The 16,516-nt window shown below is 48.3% G+C and overlaps 1 long non-coding RNA gene across 2 annotated transcripts; it reads right to left on the bottom strand.

Annotated features, from left to right (window-relative positions):
- Nucleotides 1-10,049: 10,049 nt before the first annotated feature.
- Nucleotides 10,050-16,211, bottom strand: LOC147373420 (uncharacterized). 2 transcript variants are annotated; one of them, XR_015161898.1, is made up of 2 exons: nt 11,627-16,211; nt 10,050-10,721 (listed from the first exon to the last, which is right to left on the bottom strand). It is a non-coding gene; the product is annotated as an uncharacterized LOC147373420 (long non-coding RNA). The 2 variants fall into 2 exon arrangements; XR_015161897.1 differs by lacking the exon at nt 11,627-16,211 and adding an exon at nt 11,189-11,494.
- Nucleotides 16,212-16,516: the final 305 nt, after the last annotated feature.

A 16,516-nucleotide genomic window follows, 5' to 3' on the forward strand; every position in this document is an offset into this window, starting at 1 on the left:
ACCGGAAGACAGACAGCTGGTGGATGAAAACATGTCATGTATATGCACTTCCACTTACCCCCCAGATTGTATGCAATTATTTTATATTGTTAGGTTAATCATGTTCCCATTATGGCTTGCAGTTATAATTATCTTTTATTTTTTGTCTGGCTATTGATTGTGAAAACTGATAAATACCTTTTACTATGGTGATTATGTAACTATTACTCAATACCATTGTATTACGATTGGTCAACAGAAAAACAATAGAATTCTATATCACCAAAACTAGGATCTAACAGAAAAACCTGTAATCACTTTTTAAAATCCAGATGCATATCAGAACTATCTTGAAAATTTTTGAAAAATACAAATGCCCAGGTATTGCTTTTTTCTCCAGAGCTCCAGATGTGTTTCTAATGAGCAGTCGTGTTTAAAAACAACTGGACTACATGGTGATCTTTTACTTTTATCTAGTTTGTTTCACTTTTTCTATTTCATATTCAGTGCTCCCATTTCATTTAGTTTATGTTCTCCGATTTCTCCATCTTTTTTTTTTTAATGTTCTTTCTCAAGCCTTTATCAAGTGTAGTAGAAAAGCTTTTGCACATGCACACACATATATTTAATATATATATTTTAGAAAACTTATGAATTTTTGCCTAACTAAAAAAATTATGACATTTTTATTCTACTTGTTTGACTTAGTATGAATAGAATGCCAGATTTCTAATTAAAAAATAGATAATGCAGCAAGCCACAAAGGTTTACTGTATATAGCACAGGGAACCATAATCAATATCTTGTAATACCCTATGCTAGAAAATAATTTCAAAAATAATATATGTATTATTCAAAAATAATATATGTATATATGTGTATTTGTATCAGAATCACCTTGTTGTGTACCTGAAACACTGCAAGTCAATACTTCAACAAAATATATACTTTAAAAAAATAAATTAATTAATTAAAAAACAAAAAGTTGAGCTCAGCCGTAGGCCACTTTGCTGGTGTGACAGAGAACTGCTCAGCGGGACAAGCCTCCCAGCATCTGGGGTCACAAGCACTGTGAGTGTATTCTGAGTGTGGTGGGGCTGTGAGAGCAAAGGAGAGACACAGGAGGCAGGCTGAGGTTTTCTAAAACATGCCCAGAAAGAGGAGGGGGCAGTGTCTGGCCGCCTCTGGAGGATGGGCTTCCTACGGGTGGTCCAGGGTCTTCACCCAAGACAGGAGCAGAAACCAGGAGCAGACTTAGAAAAGAGCAGGCTTCTCCCCTCCCTTAAAGGAACCAGCCTTGAATGGCCAAGTTCTAAAAGAATGGAGAAAACCTGGCCATTCAGGGCTTGTTCTCTCTCTCTGCAGGCAGTTCACAGAAAAGAAAGCACAGACTTTCAACGAAGACAGGCAGTGCGTGTGAATACTGGTTTCACCATTTATTACACAGTCTTGAAAGTGAAAGTCGATCAGTCGTGTCTGACTCTTTGTGACCCCCTGGACTATACAGTCCATGGAATTCTCCAGGCCAGAATACTGGAGTAGGTAGCCTTTCCCTTCTCCAGGGGATCTTCCCAACCCAGGGATTGAACCCAGGTCCTCTGCATTGCAGGCAGATTCTTTACCAACTGAGCTATCAGGGAAGCCAAACATGGTCTTGGGAAAGGTAATTAACCTCGCTAAGACTCAGTTTTCTCCCTTCGTAAAATTAGGATAATATTACTTGGATCATGTGCTGGTTACTCTAAGAATGAAATGAGTACCAGTAGAGTGTTTCATTCACTGACTCAAAATAAGAACCCACAGTCTACTAGGGCCATGATCTGCCTCATAGATGTCAGCTTCTTTTTCCCTTCCTCTAAATTAGGAAGAGAGGAATTTGTTTCATTACCACCATCCTGTAGAAGACATGATAAAAATTTTTTTGCATTTACATTGGTACTCAGATTATTAAGCTTATTTGGAGAAAGATATTTGTATGTATGTGTATATAAACATGTATATATTTATATATCATATTCCATATAATATTTTAATCTGGTTTCTAAAAAGGATTTGCATCTGTTTAAGGAAAAAACAGGGCTTCACAGGGGGCGCTAGTGGTAAAGAACCTGCCTGCCAATGCAGGAGACATAAGAGACACGCATTTGATCCCTGGGTTAGAAGGATCCCCTGGAGAAGGGAATGGCAACCCAATCCAGTATTCTTGCCTGGAGAATCCTATGGACAGAGGAGTCTGGCAGGATACAGTCCATGGGGTTGCAAACAGTCAGAAGCAATTTAGCATACAAGAAAAAAACAAGAGTTGAAAATTGTGCAGTCATTTAAATATTGTTTTCTGCTAGTGGGAGTGCCTATTAGTAAAATGTTTTTGAAATGCATTTTATTATATCAGGAATCTTAAAATCTTTTAATATTTTGACCATTTCTAGAAATATATCTTACATAAGTATCAGAACTTAAATGAAGATTATGTTTTAAAGGCATTTATCACAGCCATTACTCATAAGAGCAAAATCTGGAAAATGTCCACATGTTTAACAATAAAAGGAGAAGGTAAATAATTTAAAATGACATAACATTAAGTGAAAAATCAGGACACAAACTGTGTGCATAGGATGACTGCAACTATGTAATAATATATAGTTACTGCAGTCTGCTCATCCTGTCTCTTTGCGACCCCATGGACTGTACCTGCCAGGCTCCTTTGTCTATGGGATTTCCCAGGCAAGAATACCGGAGTGGGTTGCCATATCCTTCTCCAGGGGATCTTCTTGACCCGGCGATCAAACCCGCATCTCCTGTGTCTCCTGCATTGGCAGATGGGTTCTTTACTACTGAGCCACTGGGGAAGCCTGAATTATAGTTACACATGTGTAGAAAGCCTCTTATCCTCGTCCATCAGAGGGCAGACAGAAGGAAAACCACGGTCACAGAAAACTAACCCAAATGATACAGACTGTGTTACCGAAAGTGGGGTCTGGCTGCTTGCCGCTCAACGGCCAATAAAGAGGCAAGGTTGGTGGAAAGAGAAGCTTGCTTTATTTTAAAAGTTTTAAAAAATTTATTATTTATGCTTATTATTTTTGGCTGCCCTGGGTCTTCGTTGCTATGCATGGACTTGCTCTAACTGCGCTTAGTGCAGGCTTCTCACTGCGGCGGCTTCTCCCGGGGCAGAATGGGCTCTAGGATTCGTGGGCTTCAGTAACTGTGCTGCACGGGTTTAGCAGCCCTGTGGCATGTAGCATCTTCGTGGACCAGGGATCGAACTTGTGTCCTCTGCGTTGGCAGGTGAATTCTTAACCACGGGGCAACCAGGGAAGTTCCAGTTTGCTTTATTTGGGATGCTGGGAACTGGGTCGGGGCAGGGGAAGGGTGCACGCCTGTCCAAAGGCCAACTCCCCCCAGTGACAATCAGGGGGCAAGAGCTTTTATAGGTAGAGGGAGGGGGCTACGGGCAGGAACAGCACAGGCCGCTCTGACAGTCATCTTGAAATTGATCTTTCAAGATGGTGATCTGATCCATGTCATCTTGATCATCTTAAGTACAGTCACACCTTCAGTTCCAGGGGCCGTTTGTTCCCATCTCCTTGAGGCTAATTCTCATGACTCCGTGGTGGCTTCTGTCACAGCTGCTGCTGCTAAGTCACTTCAGTCGTGTCCGACTCTGTGTGACCCCATAGACGGCAGCCCACCAGGCTCCCCCATCCCTGGGATTCTCCAGGCAAGAACATTGGAGTGGGTTGCCATTTTCTTCTCCAATGCATGAAACTGAAAAGTGAAAGTGAAGTCACTCAGTCGTGTCCGACTCTTAGTGACCCCATGGACTGCAGCCCAACAGGTTCCTCCATCCATGGGATTTTCCAGGCAAGAGTACTGGAGTGGGGTGCCATTGCCTTCTCCAATGCATGAAAATGAAAAATGAAAGTGAAGTCACTCAGTCGTGTCCAACTCTTAGCGACCCCATGGACTGCAGCCCACCAGGCTCCTCCATCCATGGGATTTTCCAGGCAAGAGTACTGGAGTGGGGTGCCATTGCCTTCTCCAATGCATGAAAGTGAAAAGTGAAGTCGATCAGTCGTGTCAGACTCTTACCAGGCTCCTCTGTCACAGCTACAGTTTCGTAATTAACTTCTTCCACCTGGTGGGGGTTTCAGTATCTATAAGACAGCTCACAGGACATGGCTCAGAATATTATCTACAGCCCTTGAGGAGGAAATAAAGATCCTTGACTTTGCTTAGTCTCTAAACTATTATTGTTTTGTTCTGTGTGTTTTCCTTTGTTTCTGTATTTCCTCACTTCTCGGATTAGACTTATTCTTTGGCTAAAGTTTTTCCATAGACAAGAGGCAGGCAGGGGGCATGGGCCACGGGGAAGGACCATAGGATTCTGCTCTGTTTCTTTTTTGTCCCCGCCAGATTCACATGTTGAAACTGAGTCTGAAATATTAAACACTATTTGGACACTGCTGTTATTGCTATTTAGCCACTAAGTGGTGTCCAACTCTCTGCAACCCCGTGGACCAAAGCATGCCAGGCTCCTCCATCCTCCACTGTCTCCCCGTGTTTGCTCAGATTCATATCCATTGACTCGGTGATGCTATCTAACCATCCCATCCTCTGCTGCCCCCTTTTCCTTTTGCCTTCAATCTTTCCCAGCATCAGGGTTTATTTTCCCAAGGAGTCAGCTTTACGCATCACATGGCCAAAGTACTGGCACTTCAGCATCAGTCCTTCCAGTGAAGGTCTTTCGGGATGTAGATTCCAATGTCGCTTGGTACTAACTTTGAGAGTCCCTTGGACTGCAAGGAGATCAAACCAGTCCATCCTAAAGGAAATCAACCCTGAATATTCATTGGAAGGACTGATGCTGAAGCTGAAACTCCAATACTTTGGCCACCTGATGCGAAGAGCTGACTCATTTGAAGAGACCCTGATGCTGGGAAAGATTGAAGGCAGGAGGAGAAGGGGATGACAGAGGATGAGATGGTTGGATGGCATCACCGACTTGAAGGACATGAGTTTGAGCAAGCTCCGGGAGTTGGTGATGGACAGGGAAGCCTGGCGTGCTGCAGTCCATGTGGTCGCAAAGAGTCAGACACAACTGAGCGACTGAGTTGAACTTCATCCCCACTGTGATGACATTTGGATGGGGGGGCGTTGGGAGGTGACTAGGTCACAAGGGCAGCGCCTCAGGCATGGGCTCGGAGTCCTTGTAAAGAGACCCCAGAGAACTCCCCCTCCCTCTCTGCCACGTGGAGACACGGCGAGAAGATGGCCATCTGTGAGCCAGGAAGTGGGCTCTCACCACACAGCAGGTCTTCCGGCCCCTCAATCAGGAGCACGAGGCCTCCAGGGCTGGGTGGAGTAGGGGTCTGTTGTTGACAAGCCCCCTCCCCTCATCTCTGCATCTGGTTAGAGGAGCCGAGGGGACTAAGACAAGGGGGCTCTCTTTTCCTCTCACTTCTCGAATGACCCTGGCCAGGCCGGGTCTGGCACCTCCATCGTCTCGTTTGCCCAGACCTGCAGGGTTCACAGGTGGCGCTAGTGGTAAAGGATGTCTGCCAGTGCAGGAAACATAAGAGACACAGGTTCGATCCCTGGGTCAGGAAGATGCCCTGGAGAAGGGCATAGCAACGTACTCCAGAATCCTTGCCTGGAGAAACCCATGGACAGGGGAGCCTGGCAGGCTACAGCCTGGGGGTGCGAAGAGTCAAACACGACTGAAGTGACTTAGCAGGCACACCTGCACGCAGGGTGTGGAAGGATTAACATCGCTGATGGAGGCAGGCGTGCTTTGTGAGGCCAAGGGACAGGCTGAACAGGGCAGAGCCTCCCCCTCAGCCTTCCTGCACAGATAAATCGACGTGCCCCTTCCCAGGGCCCTGCGGAGAAGGACTGCACATCCGACAAGAGAGGTCGCCTTCCCAGTAGCTCAGAGCCTACAGGAAGCTCCCAGCTCCAGGGCACTGGACTTATATAACCACCTCCACCGCCCCGCTCCAGTTGACAACATTTTCAGGCTGTGTGCTTTGTATAAACTATCCAACTCTCAGGGGATTAAAACAACAGCCGGTGTGATTCTGAAGGTTGACTAGACTGGGCTGGGCGTCCTCTTCCACTCGATGTCCATCAAGGCTGTGGCCACCTCAGGGCTGGCCTGCACTGGAGCCTCCAGAGGCTGGTGGGTCACCTGGAGGGTAGGCAGAGCTGGGGTTTGGGGTGGTTCTTCTCCAGGTCTTTGCACATGGCCTCTTCCTGTGGGTTTGCTCATGGCCAACAGATTCTTCCAGGATGGCCCAGAGCATCCCCGAGCTCAAAGGAGGAGGAGGAGGCTCCAGGTCTCCGATGGCCAAGCACTGAGACCGCAGCATCTCTACTTGGAGGTCACAGGAGCCACCCAGGTGTGCAGTGGGCGACGCCACACGGGCACAGAACACAGGAGGGGTGGAGACCCGGGCCCAGGGAGAGGACTGTCGCTTGAGCTCACAGGTGGTGAGAGCTGGTATCTTGGCCAAGATTTGAGATCCAGACTCAGGTCCCCCGCTAACTTCAAACCCACGTTCTCAATGCTGGCTAGGCTGGTCATAACCCAGGACCTAACAGAGGAGGGGCAGGGGCTAAGCCCGGGTCCAGAGAGCTATCGACCCCCACTCCCCCTGCACAAGGGCTCATGGCTGGTGCTGGGTCAGGCTCCACAGCAGATTTTAGTCGTGCACTCAGAGCGGGAGGCCCCCCTGCGTGGGACAGATGGTGAGATTTACATGTAACAGATGAAAACACCAGAGTTGCTGAAGTCTTCCTTGGCTTCCCTTTGTTCAGGGACCGTGGTCTTCAAACCAGCCCAAGGGAGGCCGCGTGAGGCATCCGACATTGAGTCGGAAGACGCGGGATTTGCCAAGCTCTTCCCCGACCAGCTGCTCTAATGGGAGCAAACCACATCCGCCCTCTGAGACTCTGGCCTGGTCCCTGAGAGGAGAGGAGAAAAAAAAAAAAAAGCGCACAGGGTGTTCTGAAGGTTCCACAAGATGATGTGAGCATTAACGGGGACAGACAGCCTGGATCTATCAACAGCACAGAGCTAGGCTTGACCCACCTGAGGAAATCTTATCCCATGACTCGCTGTCATATTGCAAACTTAACCATCAAGTAAGGCAAGGGAAAAATTTGCTCCCAGCTTAAAATTAAGAGCTGGCAGGGCCTCAGAGTTTTTAAGTTGGGTTCAAATCCTCATGTAGCTCAGTGGATAAAGCATCTGCCTGCAATGCAGGAGACCTGGGTTCAATTCCTGGGTTGGGAAGATCCCCTGGAGAAGGGAATGGCAACCCACTCCAGTATTCTTGCCTGGAGAATCCCATGGACAGAGGAGTCTTTCGGGCTACGGTTCGTGGGATCACAAGAATCAGACACGACTTAGCACTATCTTTCTTTCTTTTCAAAGCCTCACTGGTTATATTAGGACATTGAGTAGATGAGTAGAAACCCTGTTCTCTTTCCATTTCCTTCTGTTAACATCTGACTTCTTCAAAGCTAATCTCATTCTCATCTCAAACTGCATTTCAGACTTTCAGAGGGGTGGTCTGTTTCCGTTGGCCCGTCCTCCCGAATCATCGGTTGCCCCCTACTGCCCCAGGCTTGGCTGCACCCCGTCTTCACACAAACCCTGCAACCTCACACATTCTTTCAACGTCCCCTGACCGCCATCTCTGCACCCCACTTCCAAGTCTCAGAAAAAGATGTCTCTACTTTCTGGTTTTATTTTTTCACTGTCCTCACTCTGATTTCAACCCAATCTAATCATGCTTTTGCCCGACAGTTTCACTGAAGAGAGTCTTAAGTCAAGTTGCCCATTATTTCCATGTGTCCAAAGCCAAGCGGTCAGGTGTGTCTCAGCAGCACACGGTCAGCGGGGCTGGTCACCCCTTCGTTCGGTGGAGCAGAGCCCCGCTCCTGGGATTACCCTGCCATGCCCTCCCCCACCCCACTCCCAGGAAGCCCCTTCTCTCCATCCCCAGCATCGAGACTCAAAGCTCTGTGCCCATCAGGTCTCCTGTCTGTCTCCCCCTGTCCCTGGGTAACCGTCCGGGGTTGAACAGCAGAACCTGTAAACGTGGCCTCATTCGGAAACAGGGTCTTTGGAGAAGCCTCAAGGTCAGATGAGGTCACACTGGGGGCGGGTGGCCGGAATCCAGCGATGGGGAGGGAGACGTGTGCACAGACACACACGGAGGATGCCAGCGATGACAGGCCAGAAGCTAGCAGCAAGGCAGCTGCCGGCCAAAGAACGCCCACGACACCAATGACCGACCAGAAGCTAGAAGGCGCCGGGGGACCCTCCTCTACAGCTTACAGCGGAGCAGTGTTTCTGTTGTTCTGAGCCGTGCGGTTTGAGCGGCACTTTGTTGCAGAAGCCACATGCAACCCAAGCAGTAACCCGAGCCAGTCCCACAGCTCCACCCACCATCTCTGCTCTGATGATTCTGAAATATCTAACTCCAGTCCTGACCTGGGATCTGAGTCCTACACAGGATGATCTGACCATCTGCTAGGAGTCACTTCTTAGATGTCAAAAGCACACTGAACTTAACATGGCTAAAAGAGAACTACTGAACGCCCCTCAGCCTGCTCCCTAAGTGTCTCCTCTACCCCACAAATGAAATCCACGCAGTTTCCCGGTCTAAACTCACTAAGTTTTCTCGTTTAACTCCACCATCTTTAATGATAAAACATAAATACAGGTCACCACTGTCACTCAAGTGAATCACTGCACCACCCCTGGGCCCTCCCCCTTCCCTGGACCTTACCCTCCCCTGGGCCCTCATCCCTCCTCTGGAGCATCATTCATCCCCTGGACCAGTTCCTGCATCCCAGCTTCTGCTCTTAGCCTGCACACACAGGGCATCCCATATACAGCTGTGCAGGTGATTGTTGGACAGAGAAAATCAGATTTGGCTGCTCTCAACACCTCAGATTTAAGGCTGATATCACTCTAATCACAGAAAGCAAAGAGGAACTAAAGAGTTTCTTGATCAAAGTGAAAGAGGAGAGTGAAAAGCTGGCTTAAAACTCAACATTCAAAAAACTAAGATCATGACATGCAGTCCAATCACTTCATGGAAAACAGAAGTGGAAAAAGCAGAAGTAGTGACAGATTTTATTTTTCTTGGGCTCCAAAATCAATGTGGATGGTGACTGCGGCCATGAAATTAAAACATGCTTGCTCCTTGGAAGAAAAGCTATGACAAACCTAGATAGATTATTAAAAACCAAAGACATCACTGTCAATAAATATCTGTATAGTCAAAGCTATGGTTTTTCCAGTGGTCATGTATGATGTGAGAGTTGGACCATAAAGAAGGCTGAGCATTGAAGAATGGGTACTTTTGAACTGTGGTGTTGGAGAAGACTCCTGAGAGTCCCTTGGACAACAAGGAGATCAAACCAGACCATCCTAAAGGAAATCAGTCCTGAATATTCATTGGAAGGACTGATGCTGAAGCTGAAGCTCCAATACTTTGTCCACCTGATGTGAAGAGCCAACTCATTGGAAAAGACCCTGATGCTGGGAAAGATTGAAGGTGGGAGGAGAAGGGGATGACAGAGGATGAGATGGTTGGATGGCATCACAGACTCAATGGACATGGATTTGAGCAAATTCTGGGAGATAGTGAAGGACAGGAAAGCCTGGTGTGCTACAGTTCATGGGGTTGCAAAGAGTCGGACACAACTTAGTGACTGAACAACAACCACCCCCTAGACAGGCCTGGGTTCTGCTGGACAGAAGGTCCCCCACATCCGTTTGTTCACTGCTGGGTAAAGTCCGTTTTGAACAGATACTATGGAATCAGACATGCCTTTGAATATACCGCTCCATTTGAAGAACAAGAAGAAAAACTCTGCTAGTACAGTGTTTTCCCGGACTTTGACCTCCAGAAGAAGTGCTTCCTCTAAGAGTCTCCAGAACTAACAACATAAAACCCAGGATGTACAAAGTCAAGGGTGTGAACGCCCTGTCTGGTGGGCAGCACGTGCAGCCCACCCCTTGTCTACAGCATCAACGATGGGGTAGAAAACAAGGGGAACTCTCTCCCACGAATGAACCCTTTCTCCTGGGTCACTGCCCAGTATTTACAGGGCTCTCAATGTGTACACAGTACTTGGTTCTATTTTATTGACGGCAGCAAGGTCCTCAGCAAACACACACACTTAAGATACAAATGTTGAATCAGGAAACCTTGGATTTATTCCCAGGTTTGCTTCTGACTTTTGTGATGTTTATAAAGGTCGTTTGATTTCTCAGTGCACCTAGAGTAAAGCTTGCCCTTGCTTTTCTACATGGAGAGGTTGCAAAACCAAATGGGGCTGTTTGTGAGTTGTCCCAGGCACTTACAATCAGAGGATGTAGTCTCAGTCTCCTGTAAAGCATCACCAAAGATGTCAGTATCGATGAAACCACTTTATAGAAGAGGAAACCATGGCAACCATAATGTGAATTCAGCCTGGAGAGGCCGTGGGGCCTTTCTTTTGTAGTGGTGGAGAAGGCCGGGGCGGTAAATAGGACCCCAGGAGTCCCGTACCCTGCAGTGCAGCTTCAGCTGTCCACACCCACATTTTTGATACAGTCTTGACACATTCCTCTTTCATGACCATGTCCTGCTTGTTTCTGTTTCTGCACGAGTTTCCCTTTGTCCCTTCCTTTTCACTCCACATGGCTACTCTCTTCTCTTTGCTGCATTCCAGGCCTTCTTTTTGTAAAAAAAAAAAAAAAAAAAATTATTTATTTGGTAAGCCAGGTCTTAGTTGCATCACGTGGGATCTTACATTGAGGCTGTAGTTGCGGCATACTAGAGGCACGTGGGATCGCAGTTCCTCCACCAGAGATCAAACTGGCGGTCCCTCAGATTGCAAGGTGGATTCTTAACCACTGGGCCACCAGGGAAGTCCCTCCTGGACTTCTAATGTCTCTGAAACAGGATACATGGAAGCAAGAGGTTCCCTGCCTGTGACCATTGCTTCCGTACATCCCGCCTGATACCACAAAATTAATATTCCCCTAATACTGCCTGTTGAGCTCCTCCTCTGCTCTGAAACCTTCTATGGCTCCCCAGTGCTTCAAGGATAAACTCCACACTCCTGAGGGATGACCGTAACCTGGACATGAACCTGCCTTTTCCACTTGATCCTATTTCTCCATATTCCTACATGTACACACCTGCTCTGCTGTGTTTACCTCTCTCCTCTCTTCTCAGGAGGCCTCCTCAGCTCCACCCAGATGGTATCCATCCAGCCTGTACTTCAAGATCCAGCAACTAACAACCCTTCCAGCCTCTCAAGCACCCAACCCCCTGCGACTCCTCTGAGAGTCAAGTAGGCACCACCTCCTGCTGTGAGCGTGCGTGTTTTCTCCCCAGGAAGATTACGGCTCTTTAAAAGGAGCCGTGGTGCCTCGTATGTCATCAAACCTCACACATGCCTCTTTTGGCATTCTGTGTGCTCAGTTACTCAGTTGTGTCTGACTCTTTGCAACCCCATGGACTGTAGCCCACCAGGCTCCTCTGTCCATGGGGTTTCCCAGGCAAGAATACTGGAGTGGGTTGCCGCTTCCTTCTCCAAGGCATTTTAACAGCTGGGAAATCAGGATGCATCTTACGATCGATATGTGTCACGGACATTTCTTTCTCGACGGTAAGTAAAACAATGGTCTGCCATCCAAGCCACGGTGTCTTGGGTTCCATGCTTCTCTGCATCACCTGTGGCTCCTACACGGGTCCCAGATGGTGATTTTTATGAGTCTCACTGGTTGTCTGATGAGTGGATGTATCAGTAGGTTCAGGTGAGCTGCATAGGCGCAGGTTCTGGACACGTGAGAGCCACACACTGGCTGCTACAAAGCACCTGTGCTTCAAACCAGAGATGCAAATGAGAGCGGAAGGGAGCAGGGATTTGGGGTTGTGGCTGCTATCTCAGCCTCGCACGTTCATTACAGCCCTCGGACCAGGTGTCTGCCGCGGAGGAAGTCACAGGACAGGGACACCCGGGGACTGTGCGAACCAGGCAGGATGACAGATCTGATATGGCTGAGATGCTTCCTGAGAAGCCATGGGCTGGGGCTGGGCCAATACCATGCAGATTCACGTCGGTCCAGGAGGCAGGAGGAGTATGCTGGCAAGACCCGGCACATGAATCCTGAGTGCCGACCAAGCTCCACACCTCAGGGTTGGTTAGCAAAGCTCCAGCCTGGCCAGGCTAATACATGAAAGGCCATTGGGTGAATTCCTGCTGTCATGAAAGGGGACTTAGTGATCAAGGGTTTAGGAGAGACACAGGCTTCAGAAGGAAGGATCCTCTGATGGGGTATGTGTGTTGACCATAGTCTCCACAGAGGGAGGGTGCTCTGCATCCCGCCAGGTGTCCCTGAGCCACCTGATGGAGAGAAGCTGTCCTATTGAAAGAGGGCTTTTATTTACTTTTAACCTGGACTTCTCCAGTGGTGTTAGTGGTAAAGAACTCGCCTACCAATGCTGGAGATGCAAGAGATGCAGGTTCGATCCCTGGGTTGGGAAGGTCCCCTGGGGAAGGGCATGCCAACTCACTTCAGTATTCATGCCTGGGAAATTCTGTGGACAGAAGGGTCTGGTGGGCTACAGTCCATAGGGTCTCAAAGAGTTGGACACAACTGAGGCGACTTTGGACACACAACCTAGACAGCGTACTAAAAAGCAGAGAAATCGCTTTGCTGCCAAAGGTCTTATAGTCAAAGCTATGGTTTTCCCAGTAGTCATCTACAGATGTGAGTTGGACCATAAAGGAAGCTGAGCATCGAAGAATTGATACTTTCGAACTGTGGTGTTGGAGAAGACTCTTGAGAATCCCTTGGACAGGAAGGAAATCAAACCAGACAATCCTAAAGAAATCAACCCTGAATATTCATTGGAAGGACTGATGCTGAAGCTGAGACTCTAGTACTTTGGCCACCTGATGTGAAGAACTGACTCAATAGAAAAGACCCTGATGCTGGGAAAGATTGAAGGCAGGAGGAGAAGGGGACGACAGAGGATGAGATGGCTGGATGGTATCACCGACTCAACGGACTTGAGTTTGACCAAACGGAGGGAATGAAGGACTGGTAAGCCTGGCGTGCTACAATTCACAGGGTTACAGAGTCAGCACTACTTAGTTTCCTGACCAGGGATCGAACCTGCGTCCCCTGCATTGCAAGGCACATTCTTAACCACTGGACCACCAGGGAAGTCTCTTAATGAGGTCTTTAGTAGGTGCTGCCAATGGTAAAAATTCCTTGTGCCATTTCCTTGAACAGTAACAGCTATTATTCATGAAAGTGAAAGTGAAGTCGCTCAGTCGTATCCCACTCTCTGCAGCCTTATGGACTGTAGCCCACCAGGCTCCTCTGTCCATGGGATTTTCCAGGCAAGAATACTGGAGTGGGTTGCCATTTCCTTCTCCAGGGAATCTTCCTACCTCAGGGATTGAACTTGGGTCTCCCACATTTCAGGCAGACTCTTTACCATCTGAGCCACTAGGGAATGTCTCTATTATTCATAGTACTTTATAATTTACAGATTATTTTCACATGCAGTGTTTTCTTTCAAATCTTAAAACAATGCTTTATGTGGCTCAGCTGGTAAAGAATCCGCCTGCAACTAGGGAGGCCTAGGTTTAATCCCTGGGTTGGGAAGATCCCCTAGCGAAGGGAACGGCTACCCACTCCAATATTCTGGCCTAGAGAATTCCATATACCGTACAGTCCACGGAGTTGCAAAGAGTCGGACACGACTGAGCGACTTTCACTTTCACTTTGCAGTATTAGCTTTGGCGTGGGGATCCCTAAATTCCATCCTTCAGCCATCCCCAACCTTCACCCCGAAACTGCCCCAGCAGACTTGGAGCTCAGGATGTCCCTGGCTTCCTGCCTTCCAAGGCCCACAGACCACCAAGGAGACAGACAGCAGGTCCTTACCACACCTAAATAAATAATAAAGCCAGCAGGCTGTCTTGAAAGGCAGGTGTCCCCTGGAACCAGAATGATGATGAGGGAAGCACTGTGATGGCCTGCTTCTGTGGAAGAGAAGGAGGTACCCTGACTGTTCCCAGCTGCAAGTCAGGCGTGCAGTGTTCCATGTGCTAGGACCAGCCAAAGAACAGCTGTGTCTACACCCCGGGTTCCGCCCTACACAGGGACTCATCCTTTGTCCTGCTAAGGAGTGACCCTGCTAATCCCTTCTAGTTAATTCAGTGGGGGAGTTCTAACTGGCTCCTCCTTCCTGCATGCATGCTAAGTTGCTTTAGTCATGTCCAACTCTTTGCCACCCTATGGACTGTAACCTACCAGGCTCCTCTGTCCATGGGATTCTACAGGCAAGAATACTGGAGTGGGTTGCCACGCCCTTCTCCAGGGGATCTTCCCAACCCAAGGATCAAACCCACATCTCTTATATCTCCTGCCTTGGCAGGCGGGTGATGGCTCAATTGGTAAAGAATCTGCCTACAATGCAGCAGACCCGGATTCAATCCCTGGGTCAGGAAGATCCCCCAGAAAAGGGAATGGCAACCCATTCCACTGTTCTTGCCTGGAGAATTCTATAGAGAGAGGAGCCTGGTGAGTTAATTACCGTCCATGGGGTCTCAAAGAGTCAGACACGACTGAGTGACTAACACTAGCTCAGAAAATGCATTTAGAAAGGTACAGAAAACTTTTGAATTGTGTTGGGGAAGACTCTTGAGAGCCCTCTGGACTGCAAGGAGATCAAACCAGTTAATCCTAAAGGAAATCAGTCCTAATATTCATTGGAAGGACTGATGCTGAAGCTGAAGCTCCAATACTTGGGCCAGCTGACACTAAGAGCCAACTCACTGGAAAAGCCCCTGATGCTGGGAAAGATTGAAGGCAGGAGAAGGGGATGACAGAGGATAAGATGGTCGGATGGCATCACTGACTCAGTGGACATGGGTTTGAGCAAGCCCTGGGAGATGGTGAAGGACAGGGAAACCTGGCGTGCTGCAGTCCACGGGGTCACAAAGAGTCAGACACGACTGAGCAACTGAATAACAATAGAAAAGCACAGGTTAATTCCTCCAAATACCTCCCCTCCCTCTAAATTCATGAATAAAAACCCAAAAACTATTAGAGTCTCTAGCAATCGATTAGAAAGGCACCTGATCTGGACTTGGAAGAAGAGATGGAGGAGTAGAAGAGGGATCACAGATCAGGGAGGGGATGGGGAGGGCTTTTGGGGCCAGAGGCGGGGCTGAGCTTTAGTAAGCAGAGGTGAGGAGGCTGGACGGGCAGGGTGGAGCCTCAAGTGCTGGGTGCTTCAGGTAGCGGGAAACCAAGCTAGGTTTTAAAGCTGGGAATTCCTACAGTAAAAGCAGCTTTGTAAACAAAATGTAGTGGGGAAAAATAAGGGCTCTGAAATCAGTTCAGTCACTCAGTCGTGTCCGACTCTTTGCGACCCCATGAATCGCAGCACGCCAGGCTTCCCTGTCCATCACCAACTCCCAGAGTTCACTCAGACTCACATCCATCGAGTCAGTGATGCCATCCAGCCATCTCATCCTCTGTCGTCCCCTTCTCCTCCTGCCCCCAATCCCTCCCAGCATCAGAGTCTTTTTCCAATGAGTCAACTCTTCGCATGAGGTAGCCAAAGTACTGGAGTTTCAGCTTTAGCATCATTCCTTCCAAAGAGATCCCAGGAACCAGGTTCAAATGCTGACTTTCCCACTCGCCAGCTGCGTGACTTAGGGGAAATTGGTTAACCACTCTGGGAATTAGGTTTTCTCGGGTTATAAAATGGAGACCTCGGGGGAGTCCCTGGCAGAGACTTGTCTTTGAATATATAATATTTTGTGTGCAGGTGTGCTAAATCGCTTCAGTTGTGTTCGACTTTCTGTGACCCTAGGGACTACAGCCCGCCAGGGTCCTCTGTCCATGAGATTCTCTAGACAAGAATACTGGAGTGGGTTGCCGTGCCCTCCTCCAGGGGATCTTTCCAACCTAAGGCTGGAACTCACATCTCTAAATCTCCTGCACTGCTAAGGGGTTTCTCTACCACTCGCTTCACCTGGAAGCCTTGAATAACCTGGATCTTCCCCAATTCCCCAGTAACAACAGGCAGAGCAACCCAATAGAAAAAAAAAAAGCTCCCTGCATGGGACTTCCCTGGTGCTCCAGCGGTTAAGACCTCACCTTCCAATGCAGAGGGTGCTGGGGTTCAATCCCTGGTTGGGGAGCGAAGATCCCACATGCTTTCTGGCCAAAAACAACAAAATATAGGACAGAAGCAATATTGTAACAAATTCAATAAAGACTTCAAATATGGTCCACATGAAAAAAAAGTCTTTAAAAACAGCAACAAAAACCCTTTGCCTGACATTCACCAGCTAACAAGATGCCAGAGTGTCTCCATACACTCCACAACACAAGCAGGTGTGACAAGCCATGAGCACCAAGGCCTGCACGGTACTCGCATCCTCGTGGGAGGACGCAGAGCAGCGAGGGGACGCAGAGCAGCGAGAGCACGAA

Source organism: Bos grunniens, chromosome 4 (genome assembly GCF_055505025.1).
Source record: "Bos grunniens cultivar Pamir isolate PY7600 chromosome 4, Bosgru_T2T1.0, whole genome shotgun sequence".
NCBI classification, from domain to species: domain Eukaryota; kingdom Metazoa; phylum Chordata; class Mammalia; order Artiodactyla; family Bovidae; genus Bos; species Bos grunniens.